The sequence below is a fragment of the Pteropus medius genome, unplaced genomic scaffold, assembly GCF_902729225.1.
Source record: "Pteropus medius unplaced genomic scaffold, Ma_sr-lr_union100, whole genome shotgun sequence".
Taxonomy (NCBI): Eukaryota; Metazoa; Chordata; class Mammalia; order Chiroptera; family Pteropodidae; genus Pteropus; species Pteropus medius.
This window is the reverse complement of record NW_024342473.1, coordinates 12,614,605-12,627,859: the sequence shown is the minus strand read 5'-3', so window position 1 is coordinate 12,627,859 and position 13,255 is coordinate 12,614,605. Positions and strand designations below refer to the sequence as shown.

The 13,255-nt window shown below is 36.9% G+C and overlaps 1 protein-coding gene across 4 annotated transcripts in view; it reads right to left on the bottom strand.

Annotated features, from left to right (window-relative positions):
* DENND4A (DENN domain containing 4A) overlaps window positions 1-11,145 on the bottom strand; it is a 107,373-nt gene extending 96,228 nt beyond the window's left edge. For 2 of the 4 annotated variants that reach the window (XM_039865259.1, XM_039865260.1), the window contains exon 1: window positions 10,943-11,145. The gene's annotated coding sequence lies outside the window, so the exon portion shown is untranslated. The remainder of the gene's footprint in view (window positions 1-10,942) is intronic. The other 2 variants (XM_039865263.1, XM_039865262.1) reach the window with 1 other exon arrangement.
* Between the last annotated feature and the right edge of the window lie 2,110 nt (window positions 11,146-13,255).

The window sequence follows — 13,255 nt, the reverse complement described above, 5'->3', positions numbered from 1 at the left end:
TATAAAATTTCAGTATTGACATAGATCATTTTGAGAGATTTATTTTTTTAATTACAGTAGGCTTATACTATGTACTGTTTTTACTGTTTACTTTTATAAAAATTTTGATTTTCTTAAGTTTTGTAAGCTCTAGCATTTTAAGTTATCCACTGTATGGAAGTCTATGCTTGAAAAAGAAAAATCACCATAAAAGTAAACTAACCAAACATCCACTCAACACTGGAAAATTTGATAAAGGAGTCTGAAAGCAAATGATCAGTGACATCTCATTCTCAAAAGTGACATCAAAGTTATAGAACAAAATGATTTGAATAGTCTAAAATCTATAGCCCTCCTTTGAAAAAAGTAGTCTTCACTATCATATGAAGGAAGGGCAGATATGAAAAAATAAATATTCATGTCAGTTTCAAATAAATTGAATGGTGTAAAAATTCATTTCAGTCATACCAAATTCCACATTACCTTCGCAAATTCAGTTCTTTCTGCCAGAATTCCCCTGTTCAAATGGACGGCTCCTGCATAATATTTGAGACCTGCACTTTGAAGCCTTCTCTAACCTCTTTCTTCAGGAGACAGTGTCATTCTCTTCTATTTCAAGAGCATATTATATATATTTCTATTATGATTATCACACAAATATTATAACCATTTTTGTGAACATCTACTCTTTGCCAACTACGTTAGGAATTCTTTGAGAGTAGGCAATGTTACATCTGTAAATATCTGTTTTAGCGCAGTCCCTAGCAGAGGCTAGGCAGTCAGTAAACACTTGTTGAATAGAGAAATGACATGGTGTATTAATGACATTAACATAAGGTTATTCGTGTTCATGAAATAGCATGACTCAAACTTCAAATTCTGCATGCAAAAGCTAAAAAATCAGCTCCATTAATTTTTACTTGCAAAGAGGAGATATTTTTACTGCTTTCACAATAATCACCTATGGATTTGGGGTGAAATAATTTAAGTTCTTGTCTGCTGTATAAAAGCCAATGAGTGGTCTCTTTTTTATTTCAAAAAAAATCTTAATTTTATTTCATATTATTTAGTATTCCTTTGTAATCACCACCTTTTAGGATATTCATTTGGTATATTTACCTTTCCCTCTGAGAGTTGTATGCCCTGTATGCACTCCCCTACCATAAAAATGGGGTCTGAAATGAAACTTTGGTTTCATCCACCATAGCTGACTGGACCAGACATAGACACTTGCTTCAAACTGAATTTTCTCCCAGGGATTTAAATGGGATCACAGAACCATGAGTGCATGTATGAATTTAAGAGTTAGAGGACTTGTTCGGCCATGCACAGTGGTAAAAGACAACATGCAGAGAGAGAAACATGAAGTGGACAAGTAGGGAGAAGCAGAGAGACCATGCTGCCCCAGGGTAGTGAGAAAATAGTTGCCTGAGTTTCTGATAAGTTTCCAGTTTCTGGTTCCCCTCCCCCTCATGAAGCCTGCTATACTTCTATAGGTACTGTGAAATTCTCAGTATCCTTGGCATTAACATTCTCTCTTTTTTTTTTATTAAGTTAGTTTGAATGTAGTGTTTAGTACTTACAAACCAAAGAAATTTGATTTTAAAAACCTCAAAAAAGTTAAAAGGTCAAGTAGGAACATCAAAATGTCAGTTAATCATAGAAGGAGAAAAAGCCTTGTTAAAAAAAAATAGCTGTTACATTGGTATCTTCAGGCATTCCTCGGCATAAGAAAATGAAAAATATTCACCACCCATAACAGGTTCAAACAACATCCTATAAATCCAACTTCAGCATAGTTGTGAGTCAGTATGAATAAAATTCTATTTCGAAGTTCAGAAAAAAGTGAGATCAAGGAATAGGGAATCTCTTAGAGCTTATTAGAACAAATTATTTTTTAAAGAATAATACTACACTTACTACAATTTTGACAAAAAAGGGATTTGGGAGTATAGCTTTTATGGTAATAATAGTCGAGTCCAAGCTAACAAGCCTAAATATCATTATACAGTTTTCCTATCCATCTACATCCATTTCTCTTGAAAATATGCCACTTCAGAGTCCTCAACTAAAATATTCAGCAGAAGATAGTGACCTATAAAAAACAGGAAGCATTTCCCAATAGCACAATCATTATATGACATTAGCTTCTAAAACAAGACTGATAATAGATTTTCTATTTCATTTTGATAGTTTATTAGTAAGAGGTTTCCGTTTTCAACAAAGATTTTAAAAAAAAACTAGTTTTAGTACGTCTTCAAGTGGGTAGTAAAGAATGAATACCAGTAACTGTACTGTTCCTACTCTCAAAACAAGACAAACTTACATTTTTAAGAAACATTGACTAGTTTCACGTAATCAAAATTTAGCCAGACTAGAAAAATCTACAAATGTAACAGCAAGTTCAGAGATAAAAATAAACAAAACAAAACAAAAATACATCTATCAAATTCACCAAGATTATATAGACAATTCTGGTATTCAAAAAAGGGGGGGGACATCAAATTTAGGGTAAAAGGAAAGGTTTATGAAAAATTAAACAATGATTGCCATAAAAAAGATTTTAAGTAAACAAGTCTCAATTGCTTATAATAATAGAAGGCAGAGGCATTGATAATTTTTAATTACTTATATTGCCTCTGGAATGTTTACCGAAATTACATTTGATTATGAGTGTCTAATATTCTGAGAATTTATTTTAAACCAAATAATGAAGGGGTACTATGCTGGTTTGGCTCAGAAGTAGTTGGTAAGTTTTCCAATTTCTCCATTCTGCCCCTTTGTTCAATTTTTCTTTACAACACACTTCCCAAATTAACAAAGAGCACAATCTTAGCTTAGCTATCACCCTCACACCTTAATCTAAAAAGAAAGGCTGGTAAATGCTATTGTACAACCTTTGTGAAGATTAAGAGTAAATAAAGAGCATTCCTAGAGTTTAAACAGTGCTATTAATAAGAAAAGTATGTTAAAATTCAAATAACTAATTAGGAAATGCTAATCATCAATGCCAATTTTGAATTTGTGACAGAAGACCACATGTTAGAGCTACTAGAGAGAAAGATTAATAGTCAACTTGCCATGACAGTCTCATAAGCTAGGAACGTATCTTTCATTTTAAAACTCAAGATTAACTGGTTTCTTCATTCATTCTTTAATTCTAGGTTATTGGGGGTAGAGGGCAGGATACATACATAAATTAACATTCTAAGGGCAATAATAGCTATAATAGGTTATTTACTGAACATTTACTCAGTGTAAGCCACTGTTCTAAGTGCTTTACTTGCATTAACAAATTTAAGCTTCATAACAATCTTATGAAGACATCATCATCTCTATTTTACAGAGGAAGAAACTGAGGTACACAGATAGTCACATAGCAAAGCCAGATTTCAATATCAGACAGTCTGGCGAGAGCCAGCATTCTTACTTTCAGAGAGCGGAGCGTATAGATAAGCAAGGAGGTAAAGGAACCACGTGGTGCTGAAGCAGAGTCAAAGATAGCAGTACGAACTCATATTTAGCTTCATATAAATAAAGATGGATAGAAAAATAGTTATATGTTTGAATATGTGGGTTAGTATACGCTTCCTAGGTCTGTACACAGAAAGGGCTCAGAAGCAATGACACCCCAGCTGCAATGAGAACTCCCAGTGCCTAGTTTCTAGTATCATTCTCTAATAAAAGTAACCAAGGATCCTTAGAGAAATGGTTGTAAGGCTGAGACAGGGAATATGCAAGATGAGCCTGGAGCATCTTGTAGTGCCAAAAACTAAGGAAATGCTAAAAAAAAAACAGGATATGCCCTGTTGATCACAGGAACCAACCTGAAAGACGTAGAACGATTTGAGCATCAAAATAAAGTAGTATAGTAGTAAAGTTATAAAATGAATATCCATGAGTTCACACTGATATAAATGATTGAATAAATAAACAAATAAATTTAAGAGAAGAGAAAAATCTCCCTTACAGAATTCCAAATAATTCTGTAGACTGCCCCCCTCAAGGAGTTAGAACTTAACTCCTCACTCACTGAGTAGGTGATCTGCACTTAGTGACTTCTTTCCAAAAAAGCAGAATATGGGAAAACTTTACTGTAGGGAAATCTGGCAAACACTACATCAGCCAGGTGATCAGCCAAGGATTGAGGTTAAAAATATCAGAGATAAATCATATTGATAGTATGTACCCTTGATATAATGTAATAAGAATGGCATTTTACCTCTTGTGGTTGTCCTCCCCAAAAGCAGTAACCCCAGTCTAACTCTGAAAAAAATATCAGACAAACCCAAATTGAGGGACATTCTACAAAATATCTGACCCTAAAACTGTCAAGTCATCAAAACAAGGAAAACTTGAGATGCTGTCGGAGCCCCGAGGAGCCAAAAGAAATGTGACAACTAAATGCACTGTGGTATTCTGGATGAGATCTTGGAACCCCAAAAAAGGTATTTGGTAAAAACTAATGAAATTCAAACAAAGTATGGACTTTAGTCAATAGCAATATTCTGATGTTGGTTCCTTGGTTGTGATAAATATAACATAGATATGTCAGATACTAACGATAGGGAAAATGGATGCAGGGTATATGTTAACTCCCTGCAACTTTTCTGTAGATGTAAACCAATTCTAAAATTAAGATGATGATGATGATGATGATGATGATAATAATAATAATATTGCCTTAACCTTGATTTTAGTCTTTTAAGTCATGTATAGTGGGGTGGACCAAAATAGAAATTATAGTTAGTTCTGTGCAAAACAATCTCAACACTGATAAACAGTTTATAATATTTTATATGTAAGTGCCTAAAGTCATTTTGTATGTGTACATTTCTATTCCTTAGTTGGTAAGCACTTTAGAGACAGAAAACACTCTTCAAAGCAGGGGGCCACTCAAATTTTGGACTAAAGAAAAATTATGGTACTAATTACATTAATAAAAATTCCACTAATTTTTGAAGTCCACAAAGTTTAAATAGTTTTAGGTAAAATATATATATTTACAGTACATTACTGAAACATCTCCTCATAGTTTCAGAAGGAGAGGAATGTAAACTTGGGTCCATAATGATCATTGTTCAAGAGATATGTAAACTTAATAATAAATAAAAACTTTACTAACATTTGTAACTATCTTGAATACATTTAAAAACAAACAAAAAGTCTCTTATAACAAAGTGAAATGCTTGGCCTCTCTGACTCCATCTTTTTCAAGCCTGCTTTGTTCCCATGGCCTTCAAGTTAATAGCTTCTTGCATACAGACGTGCTGATCATTAAAGGAATTCAGTTTGTGGCTTGAGTTTTTCAAAAATAGCCCCTTTCCAGAAAGTGCCTCTCTCAAGAAGATAAAGGAAGTTTGCATTGTTTATCAAAGATTTACAGAAATTTCATGACTAGACTCACATCAACTAGAGTCAACAGACTAAGCGCAATCTTCCTCAGATTCCTGCTGCTGCCTAGGTATCTGTGGTCATCAATAACCTCTTGCCTCTCTCATTTCTGTCTTCCATTGACATAAAAGAAGCTTGAACTCTGGACTTTCTTTAGATGGATTTGAGGCACCACTAAGACTTCTATCTCTTCAGTTTCAATAAACCTTTCTTACTCCAAACCCTGACGTTTTGAATTTTGGTCTTTTGAAGTGTTAGGCACATGGGCTTTGGACTGGTAACACCTTTACAAATCAGTAAGAAGAAGACAGCTCAATAAAAAATATATAAAGGATAGGTACAGGCAAATCGCTAAAGAAATAACCAAAATGTTCTTACATAAGATGAAGGGAAACAAAAATATAAATGAAATGCCATTTCACACTAATTAGATTGGAAAAAACTAAAGAGTCTGACAACACTAACTGCTAAGAATTGGAGAAAAAGAACTTGTTTGTCAATATCCTACAAATATCTTGTAAATGAAAAAATGTTTACATCCTAAGACCTGGCAATTTGACAATCAGGTATATGATCCAGAGAAACTCTGGCATGTTGCTTCAAGAGGTACAAGGATATTCATAAGGCATTGTTTATAATAGGAAATGAAAACAATCTAAATGTTCACCAAGACAAGAAATAATAAATTGCGATTTATTCATTCAACACAACACTACACACCAGTCAAAATGAATGAACTAGACATATAAGGCCAACAAGGATTGAGGGGGAAACAAGTAAACTGAAAAAAGCAAGTTTCAAAATATGTATACGATGACAAAATCACATTAATAGCTGCTTAAATTTACCAGCACATTAAAAAAAAAAAAAAGTGCCAGGCCCAGTTTTAAGCATCTTCTGTAAATAAACCATTTACTTTTCACAACAACCTTAATAGGTAGACATTTCTATTACCCCAATTTGACAGATGAGGACAAGGAGGCATGGAAAGATTTAAAAACTTGCCTAAGGTCACAAAACTATTAAGTAACAGAACCAAGATTTAAACCAAGGGAGTATAGCTCTAAAGTCCACTTTTTAAAAGCTTTCGAAGAAATGCCATGTACTCTGTGTGTGTGTGTGTGTGTGTTTCATGAGAGGTAAACTGGAAGGATTCACATCAAATTTATCCATAACAACTGCCTCTGGGAGGGAATACAAAGAGAGAGGGAAAGAGGACGAAACTGGGGAGAACAAAAGAGACTTTAACCTGATCAGCACTGCTCCAGTATAGTATAAAGTTCCACACTGCTCTTTTAAAATTCAGTGTGATAACTATGATATATGAACTTCTTTTATCTTAAACATATATCTGAAGCAAAAATGAAAAATGTTAATAGTATATGTGGTATATAAGTAGGTTTACTACTTTTTTGTAATTTTCTGTATTTTTAAAACCTTTCAAAAATAAAAATCTCATCTATAAAACAATACAACAAAAGTAAAAAGGAAATTTAAGGAATTTCCAATATCCATATTTCAGCTTTGATTTGGAAATGAAAACAGCTAAACTGTGAGTTTTTGTATGTATATACACTAAACATACAGATGGAAATGTATTTTTACATGAGTCAAAGAGATACCAAAAGTATATAAGAAACAGTATCTCTTATTATATGTTTTGATGACTCACTATTCTGTTAAAATAGCACTAGCAGGAAAACTCCCCTGATATCTACCACTTTTTTCTTGATAGTTTGTCCTTCCCTGTTTCTTTCTACTTGTTTGTGCTTCTTAAAAGGAAGCAAGAAGGTGCCAAGAAATTGTCATACACCTTAAAAATAATAATAATAGCCAGAGATGAACATATATGCAGCCCTTCAGAATATAAAATTCCCCGACATACAACCAAATAATGTCCCCAAAATGTACTTGTAAATTGGTTGTTTGGAACTCAGAACGTATTTTCCTATAAAGAAAGTAAAAAGAGGATATGAGCACCAGGAAAAAGATATTGCCTGAAGTGCTGGGCCATGAGCAGTGAAACAGGAAAAGCATATTTCCTGATGGCCCAAGAAGAAAAGAAAGTATTCTCAACCACAGTTTGAGGACGGAAATCATGTCTCATTCACCTTTGTATCCTCAGTGACTAGCAAAGTACAGTTGACCCTTGAACAACAGGGGTGTAAACTTGTGCAGGTCCGCTTATAAGTGGATTTTTTCAATAAATATGGAAAATGTATTTTCTCTTCCTTATTGTTTTCTTAATAACATTTTCTTTTATCTAGCTTACCTTATTGTAGAAATACAGTACATAATACATATACAAAATATGTGTTAATCGACTATGTTAACAGCAAGGCTTCTGGTCAACAGTAGACTATTAGCAGTCAAGTTTTTGCAGTGTCAAAAAGTCACACAGATTTTTCATATGGATTTTTAACTGCAGGGGGGAGGGGTGTCAGTCCCCCTAACCCCAGCGCTGTCCAAGGGTGAACTGTACCTGGCACTTATATATAACATTCAGAGACCGCTGCTACTGACTGGTGAGGAAATGAGAAAAAAACTAAGTTAAACAGTCCATCAATAGGTGGCACTGTCAACACAGAACACTTTGGGTGTAAGCCACAAATTCAGGTTGGAGTGTAACAATGTTCATTAATATTAGCATCCACATATGTAAAACTATTACCAGGTTGGTGCTGGTACCTAGGAGAATGCCTTCACCTTAATCATTAGCTCTTAAGATTATTGTGTATTGCATACGCACCATATTTTGGAACTCAGTTTTGCTAATAGGAATCATAAGATAGTTTCTCTGTTGGAGTAGTGGTTATGTGGAATTTTCAGGGTTTTCTCCTATGACCCTTGAAAATATTTTTACATCATTTTTGATTATTAGAGTAATACTACTCAGAAGCCAGAACATAGAAAAGTAGAAACATTAAAATAAAAATTACCTATAATCCTATCATCCAGAGATAACATTTTTATTTTGTTCTCTGCCAATCATTTTGCAATATATATGTGATATATAAATAACAGCAAATATTTCCTTATATTCTAATTTTTCACCCAACATATTGTACTTTCTCATATCAGTAAATATTTTTTGAAAATATGACTTTTAATAACTGCATCCATCACATAAATTGTTATTAATTTCAATATCCCTCTATTTTATGACATTTTGACTGTTACGAATTTCTCACTATTATAGTAACACACTATATAAATTAATACTTTCTTATGTATGAAGTTCTACTTTGCTGTTTTAGGATTCAAAGTGATAACTATGATATACAGTAATAAAGTGTGGAGTGCTTGACTTCTCCTCAACCCACAAATTCCATTGAGCAATACTCTATGGGCATTAAACAAACAAGAAAAGAAATTTTAATCAATTTTCCTTCAGTCATTCTCTTCTACATCTGATAGGAAAGAGGAACGTCCCACAAAGATAGTCTCTGACATCAGAAAGGACAAGAACAACAAATCAATTTTCCTGCTAGAGCCACTTTTGTTTTCTACTTAGAATAATAAACCATGAATTTAAATAGGAATAGCACAAGATTTGTAATATATCAAATACCTCTATCTTTACCAGTGCTTAAATGTAGGTTTTCACAGTAAGTAAATTGCTTTGAAAAATTCTGTAATCAAAAAATGTAACTAATATCAATCAATGAGAAAACAGTAAGTTTTCTTCTACGATTCTGCCATCATTTTTATTATTTTTTAAATGAATTAATGTCATATACTCTATCTCTTCCTTCTTCTAATTAGTCCCCTAATTATTCCAAATATTAGTCAAGTTGCCATAAATAGGCCAATGCTCCAGTAGCTTAAGAATCAATAATTATTTAAGCCTGTGGTAATTCATGTGGAAAGGTTCAGAACAAATTAACATCAGCTTCCTGGCTCTCTTGCACAAACCGAAAATTTATATCGCTTCACCAGTTTTCAAAAGTGTAAATTTGTGCACATAAATTCAAAACTCAGGCCAAAATCTACTCATATTTATTTCACTATTGGGCTGGTGTCAAGATCAATTAACTTCCATAAGTAGTACATTCTTACAAAATTCCACAATGAAGTAAGTCTATGTTTGATCATCTAGAAAAGGAAAATTATGTAACATATAGTCTATATAATGATAATGGTGGTGATATATGCTATTCTGGACTCCCAAAGTTGAGAGCTGCGGTTCAAAGGGAAATTGTGAAAATTCTGTAAAAGTTGCCTAAAATGTTTAATTCTGGCCAAAATAAAACAAAATCCCTATAAAAGAAGACAAATACAATCTTTTGTTTCATTATAAATTCAAACAAGGTTCAAACAGATCAGAAATTCTGGATACTTAAGTTTCAAAAGCTGAATCCCAGAACTCTCCACTCTAAATATAAACTAAATAATTTGCCCAAGTCCTTATTATTACCTATTCTTAGGTATCCCAGAGATTGCTTTTTACAATAATATCAAATGTACTACAATAGATTAGTGTAACCTGGGCTACGCTGTTTACAGGTGTCTCCACCTCCTTCCACCAAGAGGAGAGAAGAGATAGACTAGGACAGGCAGAAAAGAGACTATATACACCAAACGATAGCCTGTAATCTTGTAAAATTGCTTTTTTACTTTTGGACTATTTCAAGAACAACATATTCACAGAGTAATACAATTTCTGCCCTCACGGGTCTATTAGCCGTCTGACACGCGTTTTCTCCCCAAATAAATATATGCCTGTTGACTGATGCCTGTCCTACTGTTGCAAACAAGAAATAACTGTCTTGTAGGACAAAAACCCTTCTCTAAGGCTCCAAGGCGTAACCATACGTTTGCATTAAAAGCACACTGAGACAATAACAAAAATCTCCCAGCACATGTCATTTAAAAGCACGATAATGAAAAGCTGTTGCTGCGACCCAGTTTTATAGGTCACAAGCTTTTCTTTTTTTTTCTTTCTCCCCTCAGAATGCGATAAACTTCAACGGGAGTGGTGGCGACCAAGAATTGTTTCACCTCCCCCCCCCCAAAAAAAAGACTGGGGTGGGGAGACTGGCCAATTTAGACGCTGAACCAGTTCACGCTGGCCGGGGCAGGCTAAGCAGACCCCCCCTGGCAGAAAACCTGGCCTCTGGGTGCCCGCCAAGCTCCCGCCGCCGTCTGTTGAAAATAAGAGGCAGGTGGGATTCCGGGAGGCCACCTCCGTCTTACGTAATGGGTATGTCAAAATCCCAGCTCCAGGACCTCCCCTCTCACCGCCCCCATTTCCACCCCCACCCCCATCTTCCTGCAACAAGAGCCCCAGGCCAGCCCCGAATGGAAAATCCGAATGAAAACACCGGAGCCCTCCACGCGTTGGACGCACAGGCGCGGGTGCTAGTCTCAGCACCGCCGCGCCATCTCGGAGCGGTCCGAACCCACGGTGAACGGCCGGGCTCTGAAAAGCCCCCCGGCGGAGATCGCAGCCATCCACACCACCTCTCCGAGACCGGTCGGCCCCGCTCCCGCACCCAAGGCTGTCACGGCTCCGGGCAGTGACAGCTCCTAATGCCACGGCTGTCCACGTCGCCGCCCTCGCACTCACCTCACCGCTGGCTTCCGCGCGAGCAGCGGATCGGGGTTGGAGAGCGGTGCCGGGTCACCTCACGAGCGGCGGCGGGACACGAGGGGCTGAATGCCGCGGCGCTCTGAGCCTGCTTAGCTCATCCCTAGCCCTGCGCTCCGCCCTGCGCTGCACCCCCGCCCGCCCAGGCCTGCCGTCTCAGTCAGATGGGACTCCCCCTCCCTTTGCGGCCGCCGCTGCCTCCGCCTCCTTCTCTGGCTTCGGCAGCCGCTGCCGCCGCCGCTACGACTGACGCCATTTTGGCAGTGACGGAAGGGGAGGGGGCGGGGATCACAGCCCACAAGGGCCAATCGCGAGCCAGATCTGGCCATAGGGGGCGAGGCTGGGCGGAGTTGAGAGTCGCGGGGTCCTAGCTCCGGAGACTTTAATGCTAAGAGAAGGTAGGCGGGGCTCAGCCGGTGACGTACGATGTTGATGGGAAAATGCGCCGTGGTTCCCCCTCCTGTTGGGAGATCCCCAGCTAGAGAGGGTTGTGGGCGAGACTTATCTTCACTTCCCCTTTCACTACCCAGAGGGTCAGGGGTCCGTATTGGGCCGACAGCCCTGATGTCTCCTTCCTGCGCAGCAGCGCCGGGAGTGCTGACATTGCCTAGCCGGAGCTCTGCGTGTCTCTCAGAGTGGCGGTTCCTCCACTAAGGGCGCTCAGATTCCCTAGGAAACCCCTGAAAGGTTAGTAACCACCTAGTAGGTTTCGATCCCAAGATAGTGAAGGTCAGGTAAAATGAGGAATTTAGGGGTTCTCTAAAAGTATGTAGATAAAACACCTATTGTTGACTGAAAGGGTGTAGATTACATTGGATTAATGGCCTACTTAAACCTGCCTGTGGCTCCACCATTAGTGACTGTTGGCAAGTTGTCGCTAAAAAAATGAGCATGATAAAGGTCGATTACCGCTACAGGGTTGCTCTGAGGGTTAAATTCTGTAATACATGTGAAGTGCTTGGCATAGTGCCTGAAAGTACTCAATAAATGTTATTATTCCATGGACAAATGAAGAAATAGGACCCTAAAAAATCCCTCTGGTTTCAGGTCAACTTTCCTAAATTGCGCAGAATAGGCATCAGTCCCTTTTACTTACGAAGTTTATAGATCTATTTTCTATCTCCATTTCTTCTATTGTAATAGTCACTATCAGTCACTCAACAGACATTCATTGAAACTCAAACAAAGGCTGAAGAGACAGAGTGGTAAGGGAAACAGAAAAGGTCTGCCTTCATGGAACTGACGATCTTGTGGGAGAAATAGGGACAACAAATATTTCATCACATTTTTAGGGAAAACATGCTGCAGAGGTTATGAACAGAATTCTGGGCAAGCCAAGAATAGGATAGCTTAAAAAAAAAAAACAGTGATCAGGAAACTCCATCTGAGGGATGAAAAAGAGCTAGTAAATGTGAGAGACGAAGAGGAAATATTTAAGGCAGAATGGATGGCTGTGCAAAGGAACGGGTGGTAGGAGCTTGGATATTGAAACTGAGTGGAGGCCATGGTGCGAGGGGAATGCATAGTGCAAAGAGGAGCCTGGTATGAAACTGAAGATGTGAGTGTGGGCTCATTTCCCCAGGGTCTAGGAAGACACAGGAACAAGATTGGATTTTATTGTAATTGCAGCTGAAAGACATTGAAGGGTAAGGAATGACTATTAGAGGAAAGTAGTTGAGAACAGTGATGTTTGTGGTCTAACATCTATATCTATATTTCAGGCAATATATTGGCAAAAAAACCAACAACTGGATTTAATGTAAAACAAAGCAAACAAAAACCGACACCCTGGCGTTGAGCCTCTTCAACATTAAAACGGTCAAATTGTATGTTCTAATTTTCAGTTACTTTACTGTTAAAAATGTGTATCACAGCACTGTGTACAGAAAAATACTACTTTCACTGAAATTGTTAAATGATGTAATTTGTTTCTAAGTGTTTTGTATGCTATGTTAATGTTGTGTATAGTAACCTAATCAATGCTATTTAATAAACAGAGTTATTGCTTTTTTTTATTGATTACAAGTAGCAATCCAAACCAGTCATTCTTACTCATTTTTGCATAATATGCTACTAGAGAAAAGAATATGAACTATTATAAATATGTAGTTTCTTGATGTTGTGGTTCTAAATCTATTTTTAAGTGCTTAGCTCTGAGTTTTCTAATGAAATTTGCTATTGAGACATGAATTAAAAAAATTATTGTAAAATATACATAAAACTGACCATTTTAACTATTTTTAGTGTACAGTTTAGCTGCAGTAATTACATTCCCATTGTTGTGCAACCGCT